Source organism: Oryctolagus cuniculus, unplaced genomic scaffold (genome assembly GCF_964237555.1).
Source record: "Oryctolagus cuniculus unplaced genomic scaffold, mOryCun1.1 SCAFFOLD_122, whole genome shotgun sequence".
NCBI classification, from domain to species: domain Eukaryota; kingdom Metazoa; phylum Chordata; class Mammalia; order Lagomorpha; family Leporidae; genus Oryctolagus; species Oryctolagus cuniculus.
Genome location: NW_027208225.1, coordinates 89,943 through 102,218, shown reverse-complemented (window position 1 = coordinate 102,218; position 12,276 = coordinate 89,943). Strand labels below are relative to the sequence as shown.

The 12,276-nt window shown below is 40.0% G+C and overlaps 1 protein-coding gene across 3 annotated transcripts in view; it reads right to left on the bottom strand.

Annotated features, from left to right (window-relative positions):
• The window catches only part of LOC127485706 (protein transport protein Sec24B), a 150,175-nt gene that overhangs the window by 78,375 nt on the left and 59,524 nt on the right, over positions 1 to 12,276 (bottom strand). The gene's annotated exons all lie outside the window — the stretch shown is intronic.

The following is a 12,276-nucleotide window of genomic DNA, read 5'->3' as shown; positions in this document are numbered from 1 at the left end:
CTCTAGGGAAAGCATTAAAAGACGTCTGGGCCGGCGCCGCGGCTCACTAGGCTAATCCTCTGCCTTGCGGCACTGGCACACCGGGTTCTAGTCCCGGTCAGGGCGCCAGATTCTGTCCCGGTTGCCCCTCTTCCAGGCCAGCTCTCTGCTGTGGCCCGGGAGTGCAGTGGAGGATGGCCCAAGTGCTTGGGCCCTGCACCCCATGGGAGACCAGGGTAAGCACCTGGCACGTTGGAGGGTGAACCAACGGCAAAGGAAGACTTTTCTCTCAGTCTCTCTCTCACTGTCCACTCTGCCTGTCAAAAACAAAAACAAACAAACAAAAAAAGATGTCTGAATGGTTTGGGCCACTACCACTCATGAGGCAGACCCTAATCAAGCTCCAGGCTTTGGCTTGGACTAGCTCTTAGCATATACATCCTTCCCTCCCTCTCTTACTCTGTCATATAAAATAAATAAATCTTTTTAGAACTTTTTGGTTTTTTTTATTATCATAGAAAGCTTTTATTTAATGAATATAAATTTAGTAAGTACAACTTTTGGATTTTAGTGGTTCTTCCCCCATACTTGCTCTCCCACCCCAAGAATTTTTTTTCTTTTTTTTTTTAACTTTTATTTAATGAATATAAATTTCCAAAGTACGACTTATGGATTACAATGGCTTCCCCCCTATACCGTCGCTCCCACCCACAAAACTCCCCTTTCCCACTCCTTCTCCCCTTCCATTCACATCGAGATTAGTTTTTGATTATCTTAATCTACAGAAGATCAGCTTAGTATACATTAAGTAAGGATTTCAACAGTTTGCTCCCACACAGAAACATAAAGTGAAAAATAATAGATGATATTTTTAAATGATGATGAAATCAGATCAGACCTATTGTCATGTTTAATCCCAGTGAGAGTCAAGTTGGGAATTGATAATTTCTTTTTATTTTTCTTTTTTTTTTTTTTTACAGAAGATCAGTTTAGTATGCATTAAGTAAAGATTTCAACAGTTTGCATCCCCATAGAAACACAAAGTGAAATATATTGTTTGAGTACTCGTTATAGCATTAAATCTCAATGCACAGCACATTAAGGACAGAGATCCTACATGAGGAGTAAGTGCACAGTGACTCCTGCTGTTGACTTTACCAATTGACACTCCTGTCTATGGCATCAGTAATCTCCCTATGCTCCAGTCATGAGTTTCCAAGGCTATGGAAGCCCTCTGAGTTCACCGACTCTTATCTTGTTTAGAAAAGGTCATATTCAAAGTGGAGGTTCTCTCCTCCCTTCAGAGAAAGGTACCTCCTTCTTTGATGACCTGTTCTTTCCACTGGGATCTCACAGAGATCTTTTGCCAGAGTGTCTTGGCTTTCCATGCCTGAAATACTCTCATGGGCTTTTCAGCCAGCTCTGAATGCCTTTAGGGCTGATTCTGAGGCCAGAGTGCTATTTAGGACATCTGCCATTCTATGAGTCTGCTGAGTATCTCACTTCCCATGTTGGATCACTCTCCCTTTTATTTATTCTATCGGTTAGCGTTAGCAGGTACTAGACTTGTTTATGTGCTTCCTTTGACTCTTAGTCCTTTCGTTATGATCAATTGTGAACTGAAATTGATCACTTGGAATAGTGAGATGGCATTGGTACATGCCACCTTGATGGGATTGAATTGGAGTCCCCTGGTATGTTTCTAACTCTACCATTTGGGGCAAGTCAGCTTGAGCATGTCCCAAATTATACATCTCTTCCCTCTCTTATTCCCACTCTTATGTTTAACAGGGATCACATTTCAGTTAAGTTTCAACACTTAAGAATAACTGTGTATTAATTACAGAATTAAACCAGTCATATTAAGTAGAACAGACAAAAAAAACTACTAAGAGGGATAATGTATTAAGTTGTTCATTAACAGTCAGGGCTATGCTGATCAAGTCACCATTTCCCATAGTGTCCATTTCACTTCAACAGGTTTCCTTTTTTGTGTTCAGTCAGTTGTCACCGATCAGGGAGAACATATGGTATTTGTCCCTTTGGAACTGGCTTATTTCACTCGGCATGATGTGTTCCAGATTCCTCCATTTTGTTGCAAATGACTGGATTTCGTTGTTTCTTACTGCGGTATAGTATTCTAAAGAGTACTTATCCCATAATTTCTTGATCCAGTCTACCGTTGATGGGCATTTAGGTTGGTTCCAGGTCTTAGCTATTGTGAATTGAGCTGCAATAAACATTAGGGTGCAGACCGCTTTTTTGTTTGCCAATTTAAATTCCTTCCACCCCAGGAATTTTTAATAACTTAATTTTATTATACTAACTATTCTACTTTAAAAAGTCTTCCAACTAATGTTATATTCACAAACTAAATAAATTTTTTATGTAGTATGGGAAAGAAAATTGGAGCTAGATGGTGATCACCTTAACATTGAGCCTTCACCTCTTTTTTATTTTTACCTTCTGAGTCTTCATAACATCAACACATAGGAAAGAAATTGTTCTGTGAGCTTGGAGGAAAAAGGTCAATGAAGTAGTTCTGCTTCTGGGATGAGAGGAGTCTCTGGTGCAGCTCTAACTATGCCAAAAACTCCATAGGACCGCATAGTTACTCTTATTCTAGCAGAACAATTTTTTAAAACCTGTACCCAATTTGGAGGGTTCAAATTTAACTCTACTAAAGTGCAGAAGAGCCACAAAGATGATTAAAGAGTTGAAAAGTACTATCAATTGGGAAAGATTAAAGGAACTGGGATTATTCTGCCTGGTGAAGGGGAAGACTGATGGATGATGTACCAACATTCTTAAGGTATTTGATCAGTTATTCCAATGTTCTCTATCTACAATAAGCACATTAACTAAGGAAAATAGCTTTAAATTCCAAGATGAAGAACTTAGGTTAGACCTAAGAAAGATTTCTCTGAGTCATGCTGTTTGATATTGGAATGGAATATCTGCTCTAAAGTCTCTAAATCTAACACAGGTAACTATTTTTCTGTGGTAGGGACTTGTGGTACCAAATGAAGTTAAAAGGGCAAATTTGTTCACTGTCCCCTTCTCTACCTATAAAATCTATGATTTGAGTCATTCTCCTACTGCTATTTTAATATACAATTACTTACATAAGAAAGTCCCAGAAGCAGTAAAGTTAAGCATCAAAGATTTCAAAGGTTTTGAAGATACTTTTTTCTATACAAAGGTTTCTTAGACCTCACACAAAGCAGTCCTCGACTACAGTAGACCACCTTTGCTGATTTTACAATCATACAAAAAACGCTATCCCTTTTATCTACCCTGGAATAAGCAGAGGAATACAGAAACAGAAGCACATTTTCTTCATTGGGAAAAATAGCCCCAGAATAGACATCTAATCACCTAAGTCAAGGTAAACTGGACAGGTGCAATAGAAAAGTATGGTGTCCATATTGAGGATTATCTTTCTCCTTTTTCTAATTGGATAAAAAGGAGTTAAAGCACATGCAGTTCAAGGCATTTTTGTGCCTTAATTCAGACAATAGCCCTAAGAATAATTACCAGGATCTTGCCATTTTCTTATGTGCTGCACGTGAAAGGCATCTGAGCATTTTAATACCCCAAGATGATATATTTTTGGAACTTTAACCATTCTTTAGCTGAGTGACTAAATAACTGCAATACTTGCAATGTGATCCCTAAAAGAGCTTAATTAAATAAACATATACAGTTAGAGACACTTAGGTGTCAAGGTAATGTGCTGCCTCATTGAATATTTGACTCTTAATCCTATCATTAGGATCATTAGCAGCAGTAAAAACACATGAATTCAGAATGGGGCTATATGAAGTTCTACCCTCAGCTTGCCTCCATGAATACAACCCTTCAGAACCAGATCACCCACGTATCAGCATCTCCCTTTCTTTGTAACTGGCTCAAGAGTAAGCATCTATATTCATCCATGCAATGAATAGAGCTGAGCAAGAGCACTGGGAAACTTCCAAGTGTCAGGCTTTCCTGCCATCCTTGCAGAAGATCATCTATTAGACATCAGTGAAAATTCTCTGGAGAAAAGCTGATTAGTGAGGAGTAGACAAAATAGCCACAAAGCAGCTGCACCATTTTACAAGAACAAAGCATGATGGTCAATGTTTATAAGATGAATGTAGGCAGCTAAACAGCTAAAGGACTTGATAACTGAAGAAGTACTGTTCAAGTCAGCTCCTGGGCAAACATTTTACAATGACTTTTCTAACATCACTCTTAAAATGAAGACAGTTGACTAGTGACATACAATTAACCATGTGCTTTATGTATGCAACCAGCAACATTTCTTGAATACCTACTATGTACTAGACATTGCAATGACAACTAGCTCTTTTTTTTTTTTTAATTTTTTGATGGGCAGAGTGGACAGTGAGAGAGAGAGACAGAGAGAAAGGTCTTCCTTTGCCGTTGGTTCACCCTCCAATGGCCGCCACGGCCAGTGCACTGTGGCCGGCGCACCGCGCTGATCCAATGGCAGGAGCCAGGTACTTCTGCTGGTCTCCCATGGGGTGCAGGGCCCAAGCACTTGGGCCATCCTCACTGCACTCCCTGACCACAGCAGAGAGCTGGCCTGAAAGAGGGGCAACCAGGACAGAATCTGGTGCCCTGACAACTAGCTATTTTAATCATCTTAATTAACTCACATGGTAGAAACCAGTCAGTGATATCTACTTGTATTCAAATTAACTCTGGTCTTTAACAAACCAGCTGAAATGCCAACTCCTCTAGGAAGGGTTACCCAAGTTTCCCCAGATAAAAAATAACTATTCTTCTCTAAATCCTCACAGCCCTCTCTTTGGATCTCTCTACTGGAATATGGTGATTATCCCACAATGTAATTCTTTGTATGTGCCATCTCCTAATAGACTAATTTGGAAGCCAAGATTCAGGTCATCTGAATTTTCTCATTTTCATATTCACCTGAGCAATCTTTGAATAAAAATGTTAATGTACTGCCTATTGGCTCTCTTGGCCCAACACAGATTAGATGCTAGGGGTGGAAGAGACAGTTGTCTTATTCTCTAGAACAAAAATCAATTTAAAATCTAAAAGGGGAGACAAAAAGTTTCTACATATGAGTGCCAATACAGTAAATTACAATTCCAATGTCAATAATACTGAATCTAGTAAGCTTTGATTAAGACACGGTTTAACGGCCATCAAAGAAAAAGGTATTTTTCTCTGAAGGGAGGAGAGAACTTCCACTTTGACTATGGCTTTGGCTAAGTAAGATTGGAGTTGGTGAACTCAAAAGGCTTCCATAGCCTTGGCAGCTCATGACAAGAGCCTCAGGTGATTACTGGCACCATAAACAAGAGTGTCAATTGTTAAATCAACAACAGGAGTCACTGTGCACTTACTCCCCATGTAGGATCTCTGTCCTTAATGTGTTGTACTCTGTGAATTAATGGTACAACAAGTACTCAAACAATACTTTATGCTTTGTGTTTCTGTGTGGGTGCAAACTGTTGAAATCTTTACTTAGTATATACTAAATTGATCTTCTATATATAAAGATAATTGAAAATGAATCCTGATGTGAATGGGATGGAAGAGCGAGTGGGAGATGGGATGGTTGTGGGTGGGAGGAAGGTTATGGGGGGAAAAAGCTGCTATAATCCAAAAGTTGTACTTTGGAAATTTACATTTATTAAATAAAAGTTAAAAAAAATAAAGATAATTGAAAATGAATCTTGATGAAGAATGAGATGGGAGAGGAAGTGGGAGATGGGATGGTTGTGGGTGGGAGGGAGGTTATGGGGGAAAAAGCCACTATAATCCTAAAGTTGTACTTTGGAAATTTATATTTATTAAATAAAAGTTAAAAAATAGACATGGTTTAACTATCTTTGCATATATTAAAGGCACTTACAAAAAGAAAGAACAGCAGAAGAATATTCATGGCTTCAGCTTTCTAGGTGAACTGTTTTTAGGTGTTTCAAACCTCAATTACACTTAAATCTTATATATTCATTAAAAACAAGCCCAGTAAGATTTCTACTTTCCTTTACCAACAATGTTAGGCAGAAATTGGATTACTATATGTATTTGAAGTCATTTGCTACTTATGCTTACTTAATAAGCAATCTATTACTCATACACTATGCAATTTCAACCCTACTTGCATCAAATGCTCTATTTTAGCAAGAGAAAACACAATATGTTGGCGATATACTGAAGTACTTTTGGCTACCTTAGTAAATGGAAGCTGTAAATCAAAACCTACTTTTTTTTGTTTTGTTTTAAATGAACAACCACATGCACTTTTTTTTATTTGACAGGTAGAGTCACAGACAGTGAGAGAGAGACAGAGAGAAAGGTCTTCCTTTCCGTTGGTTCACTCCCCAAATGGTCGCCGGCCAGCGCTGCGTCAATCCAAAGCCAGGAGCCATGTGCTTCCTCCCGGTCTCCCATGTGGGTGCAGGGGCCCAAGCCCTTGGGTCATCCTCCACTGCCTTCCCGACCCACAGCAGAGAGCTGGACTGGAAGAGGAGCAACTGGGTCTAGAACCTGGCACCCATATGGGATGCTGTTACTGCAGGTGGAAGATTAACCAAGTGAGCCACGGCACCAGCCCCAAAACCTACTTTCATTCTGGAGGAGATGGTTTGGCAACAGTAGTAGAGGGGATGTAGTATAGTATTGGGGAACATTTATGGGTTACAAGTTTAGCAACCTGGATTCTAGGCTCCATACTGGTATGAATGACCTCTATGTTCTGGGGCAAGTAAATTAAACTTCCCAGATCTGTTCACTTTTTTGTAAAAATCAGCTACCTACATGAAATGTTTGCTAGAAAATGAGACAAGGCCCATATGAACTCTAGAGAGAATTAGTACGGAAAAACAACATAAAAGTTTTAAGGATCAATGTTTTGGAGGAAGTAAAGTTGCTAGTCATGTGTACTAGTCAAGATTCTCCAGACAAACACAACCAATAAGAAATACTGATGTATGGCCGGCACCGCGGCTCACTAGGCTAATCCTCCGCCTAGCGGCGCCGGCACACCGGGTTCTAGTCCCGGTCGGGGCGCCGGATTCTGTCCCGGTTGCCCCTCTTCCAGGCCAGCCCTCTGCTGTGGCCAGGGAGTGCAGTGGAGGATGGCCCAGGTGCTTGGGCCCTGCACCCCATGGGAGACCAGGAAAAGCACCTGGCTCCTGGCTCCTGCCATCGGATCAGCGCGGTGCGCCGGCCGCAGCGCGCCAACCGCAGAGGCCATTGGAGGGTGAACCAACGGCAAAGGAAGACCTTTCTCTCTGTCTCTCTCTCTCACTGTCCATTCTGCCTGTCAAAAAAAAAAAAAAAAAAAAGACTTCTCTATCTCTGCCTCTCCTCTCTGTGTAACTCTGACTTTCAAGTAAATAAATAAATATATTTAAAAAAAAAAAAAGAAAGAAATACTGATGTATAGACATATAGGTATATGAGAGGTTAGTTATAAGGAATTGACCTACATGATTACAGAGAATGAAAAGTTCCAAGCTCCAAATGTGAAGTGAACCAATATAGAACCAAAAGAGTCAATGGTTCAGATAAAATTCTAATCCTAAGGACTGAGAACTAGGGCAGTTGATGATAGAAACTCCAGTCTGAATCAGAACCCAAAGGCAGAAGACCTATCTTCTGACTTTAAAATAGGCAGAAAGAATCAATTCTATTTCTCTGTATTTTTTTTTATTATTCAGTCCTTTCAATGGTTTAGATAAGGCTCACCCATGCTGGGGATTTACTCAGTCTATCAATTTTTAAATATAAAGCTCATCCAGAAATTCCTTCATAGACACACTCAGAGTATTTAACCAAATATCTGTGTACCCTGTGGCCCAGTCAAGTTGACAAACAAAATTAACCATCACAATTCCATCCCTGTCAATCCATATCCTAGCTTAAACCATACTAAATCTATAAATAAAGTTGATGAACAAGTTCATAATTCCACTTAGCAGACAATTGCCCTATATTACAACCAAAAGCACACTTGCCATTTTCCCACAAGAGAAGGTAAAGTCCTTGAGTGGTATCTATATCTTCTTCTTGAGATCCCATAATGTAAATAATATTATGGTGCTAAAGTAATCATGTGTAATGCTATGATATAGAATCAACATATTCTCATGTTACATGATCAGGGAATTCAGTAGGAACATTTGTATAATCTATTTACATAAAAACACACAAACATATTTGTAACAAAATGAACAGTCAAGTGACTACAGTACTTATTTTTATAGCTGATCATGTGGTACTCATAATTACCTTCTTCTGCTGCCAATTCTTTATCCTTCTTGCCTTTAGCAGGCACCTCAGCTGGTTACGATTCTTTACCTGGTACACTGGCCCCAATCTTCAATCCTGAAGGGTCTGAGCCATTAGTAATTCCACCTGGATTGAGTTGTTCTAGTTTGCTATTGACCTTAATTACAGGACATGGTAATAAGAGATGTCCTAATGGATCTCTTGTAATTCCAGACATGGTCTTCCTTACCACCACTGGGGAGCAGTAGTTCAATTGGCTACCGATACTCAGATCTATCACTCCAGCCAGCACAGCAATTCCCTTATTTGCCTGTTGATTCAAAGGCATGAGGAGTCCAAAGTGGCCAGATAGAATTATTAACCTCCATTTCAATGTATTCATTGTTGTCTCTACTGATAAACATTCCTCCCTTTGGAAATAAGACCTCTAGGCCACCAGAGCATAAGGTCATGGGAACAGGAAACAAAAATTTTGCTAGTGGACCACTAGGAGTAACGATGAATGGTGTCATTTTCATTCCTACTCTTTTATTCTTGGACCTATGGATTCTGGCTGTGAGATAAAGAGCCCCATATATTGGATGCTGATTCAGAAGACATGCAGCCTTCTAGAGAACTTTGCTCCAGCCTTTCAAGATATTGTCACCTGGCTGGCACTGTAACTGATTCTTCAAAAGGTCATTCCACTGTTCTAGCAGGCCATCAGCTTCTGTATGGCAGAGTCCATAGTAAGAAAAGTGAATTCCATGAGCACGAGCCTTTTATCCCCATTTCCTTTTACTATGAAGAGAGCCTTGGTCAGTAGCAATGCTATGTGAATAGCATAACAGTCCATAAGGCATTCTGCAAGTCAGTGGATGATAGTTTAGCAGAAGCACTGCATTCAATAAAGGCAAGTCCATATCCAGAGTATGTATTCCAATAAAAACAAAATGCTGCTCCTTCCATAGAAGGGTCCTATGTAATAGTAAGTGACCAAGAAATTGGCTGATTTTACCCTGAGGTATGGTGGCATATTACAGACTTAGTTCTTCTCTATGATGCATGAAAAGTGGGAAATTGGCAATATTTATAGGTATATTGGCTTCAGTAATTCCAGGTTGCTGACTCTTTAGTACTGTCAACATGGTCACTTTGTTCATGAGCTCATTGTGCAAGAACAGGTGTGACTGGAGAAAGAGGATGACTAGTATTGACAAAAATGCCCACCAAATCCACTTATTAAAATTCTGAGGTCGATCTCTGTTGAGCATTCACATAAGACACTAATACCTTCATGATTTTTTTTTGACAGGCAGAGTTAGAAGTGACAGAGAGAGATAGAGAGAAAGGTCTTCCTTCCATTGGTTCACTCCCCAAATGGCCGCTACTGCTGGTGCGCTGCGGCCGGTGCGCTGTGCCGATCCGAAGCCAGGAGCCAGGTGCTTCCTTCTGGTCTCCCATGCGGGTGCAGGGCCCAAGCACTTGGGCCATCCTCCACTGCACTCCCAGGCCACAGCAGAGAGCTGGACTGGAAGAGGGGCAACTGGACAGAATCTGGTGCCCTAACTGGGACTAGAACCCAGGTGCTGGTGCTGCAGGCAGAGGATTAGCCAAGTGAGCCACGGCGCTGGCTACCTTCATGATTTTTTACCCTTTCAGATAGATCTACCCACATACCTCTTCTCCAAATTCTCTTGTCACAAATTTTCAGATCCTGTTCCTGCTAAATCCTGGAACATCCAGCCAAACCAAATGTATAGAACCCTCGAAACATTGTATCATGTCTAGCCATTTCTCTTTCCAAGCAAAGTTTATAGGCAGAGGCTCTGCTCAAAGTTCTGCCCAGAGAGGATTTCTCATTACCACTGACCTTCAGGGATGTCCCAAAATGGAGGCAGTGTGTTATAGCTGTCCATTCTTGGACAGTAGCTGCATACTATGCAAAATTATCTACAAAGCAGGCTCAAGTCTTCCACTCCTTTCTCAACTGACCATTGGGAGCTCATCATGAGGCCACAGGGGTGGACTAGCAGAGAGAGGCAGTTTAGGAAGGGTTAGGACCATAGGCATTTAGGTCTCTACTTCATGAAACTTACTTGTGCCTTCTCTTTACTACTGGAAATAGTTGCATCAGATTCTTTAAATGTAACTGGTTTAGAGACTATCATAGAATCCCAAGAATAGGTTCATAAAACTTATCCTTAACATTCTCTCTCTCTTGAACCACAATTAGCACCAGGACAAATCAAGTTTCAAGTTTCAAGGCAGGAGATCTCCCAGCTTAAAGACCATCAAACAAAGAGAGTGGAAATTCTCCCAAATTATTTTCATCCTATTCAGGCCTTCAATAGATTGGCTCAGGCCCACCCATATTGGGAAGAGCAATGTGGTTTACTCAGTCTACTGATTTTAAATCTTAACCTCATCCAGAACCACCATCACAGACACATCCAGAATGTTTAGCTGAATATTTACCTATGCTATGGCCAAGTCAAACTGACATACACAAAATTAGCCATCATACCGCAGTTGAAAATGCCAGAATATTTACCTTTATTCAAACAATCTAAGGTGTTTTTGTACCTAGAATCATTCTAAAATCCACCCTTTAAACACCAAATAGCAACAAACTTAAAAGAACAGATTTCTTTCTATAGGATTTTTAGGAATTTACGTTCAAAGAAAGAAACCAAAATCTCAAATGAATCCCCCTCCACAAAGTGTAGTACAGTGATTTTATACCAATACAGCAAAGAAAGACTACATATTACACAAGGATATTCAGAAATTTCATGGAAAATGGAATTAAAAAGTGAACTTATTACACAAAAATGTTTTAAATCCATGTCTAGTTTTTTCATAATGCGTATTTCTCCTGGCTTCAGTCTGGTCCAGCCCTGGCTGGTATGGCAATTTGGGTAGTGAACCAGTGGATGCAATATCTCTCTTCAACTTTGCCTTTCAAATAAATAAATAACAAATCCTTTAAGAATAAAAATAGAATGTTTATTACATGGGAGAGCTTTGAGCACTGAGTGCAAAAAGAATATAAATTCTGGGGCCAGTGCCGTGGCATAGTGGGCTAAGTCTCTCTGCCTGTGGCACCGACATCTCATATGGGCACCAATTCGTATTCCAGCTGCTCCTTTTCTGATCCAGCTAACTGCTAGGTCCTGGGAAAGCAGCAGAAGATGGCCTAAGTGCTTGGGCCCCTGCATCCACGTGGGAGACCCAGAAGAAGCTCCTGGCTTCAGATTGGCCCAAGTCTGGCAGCTGAGGCCATTTTGCGAGTGAACCAGTGGATGGAAGACCTTTCTCTGTGTCTCCCTCTGTTTGTAACTCTCCTATCAAATAAATAAATATGTATCTTTAAAAAAAGGATATAACCTCTGCAGTTTTTCCAAAAGTCTGAGCTTAGTCATAAAAATTATTTTACTCATAAATTGTATCCGGGTAATATTTAAACTCATCTTTCAAAGGTACTAACTTCATTCTATACTTCAAATTAATTTGAAAATAAAGCTTGAATATAAACTGAGTAACAAAAGCCCCAATAAACTCTGCATTGCTCAAGCAAGCACAGAGCCCATCAAAATTAAAAATTTAGTGCAAAGCTCACAGGCCTCATGGTTTGGGTGCTTTCCAAATTTATTTCCACTGTTGCTCCAAGGTCATGGTTTCCCACCAGAGTGTCTCAGAATGGGAAAGAGGGTGCATATCTGTGGTTGGAAAGACTATCTAGAGAATAGATATCTCCTTCCCAAATGAGGATCACTGCTCATTCAATCTATTATTATTATTATTATTATTTTAGGCTGCTTTAAAAGCCTCTTAATTCTTTTTGTTTTTTTTCCTAAACCAGGATAGGAGAAGTTGCTGAAAAATTAAAATAGCACCAACACATAAATTGCTTCCATTAAAACATTTAGTAACTTCAAAATAGGGGATGTTTTCTGACAATCACATATATTTAGCTCACAGTGAATAATGTATCCATTACACACACTAACAAAATCTGGTCTGTGTTTAGACCAC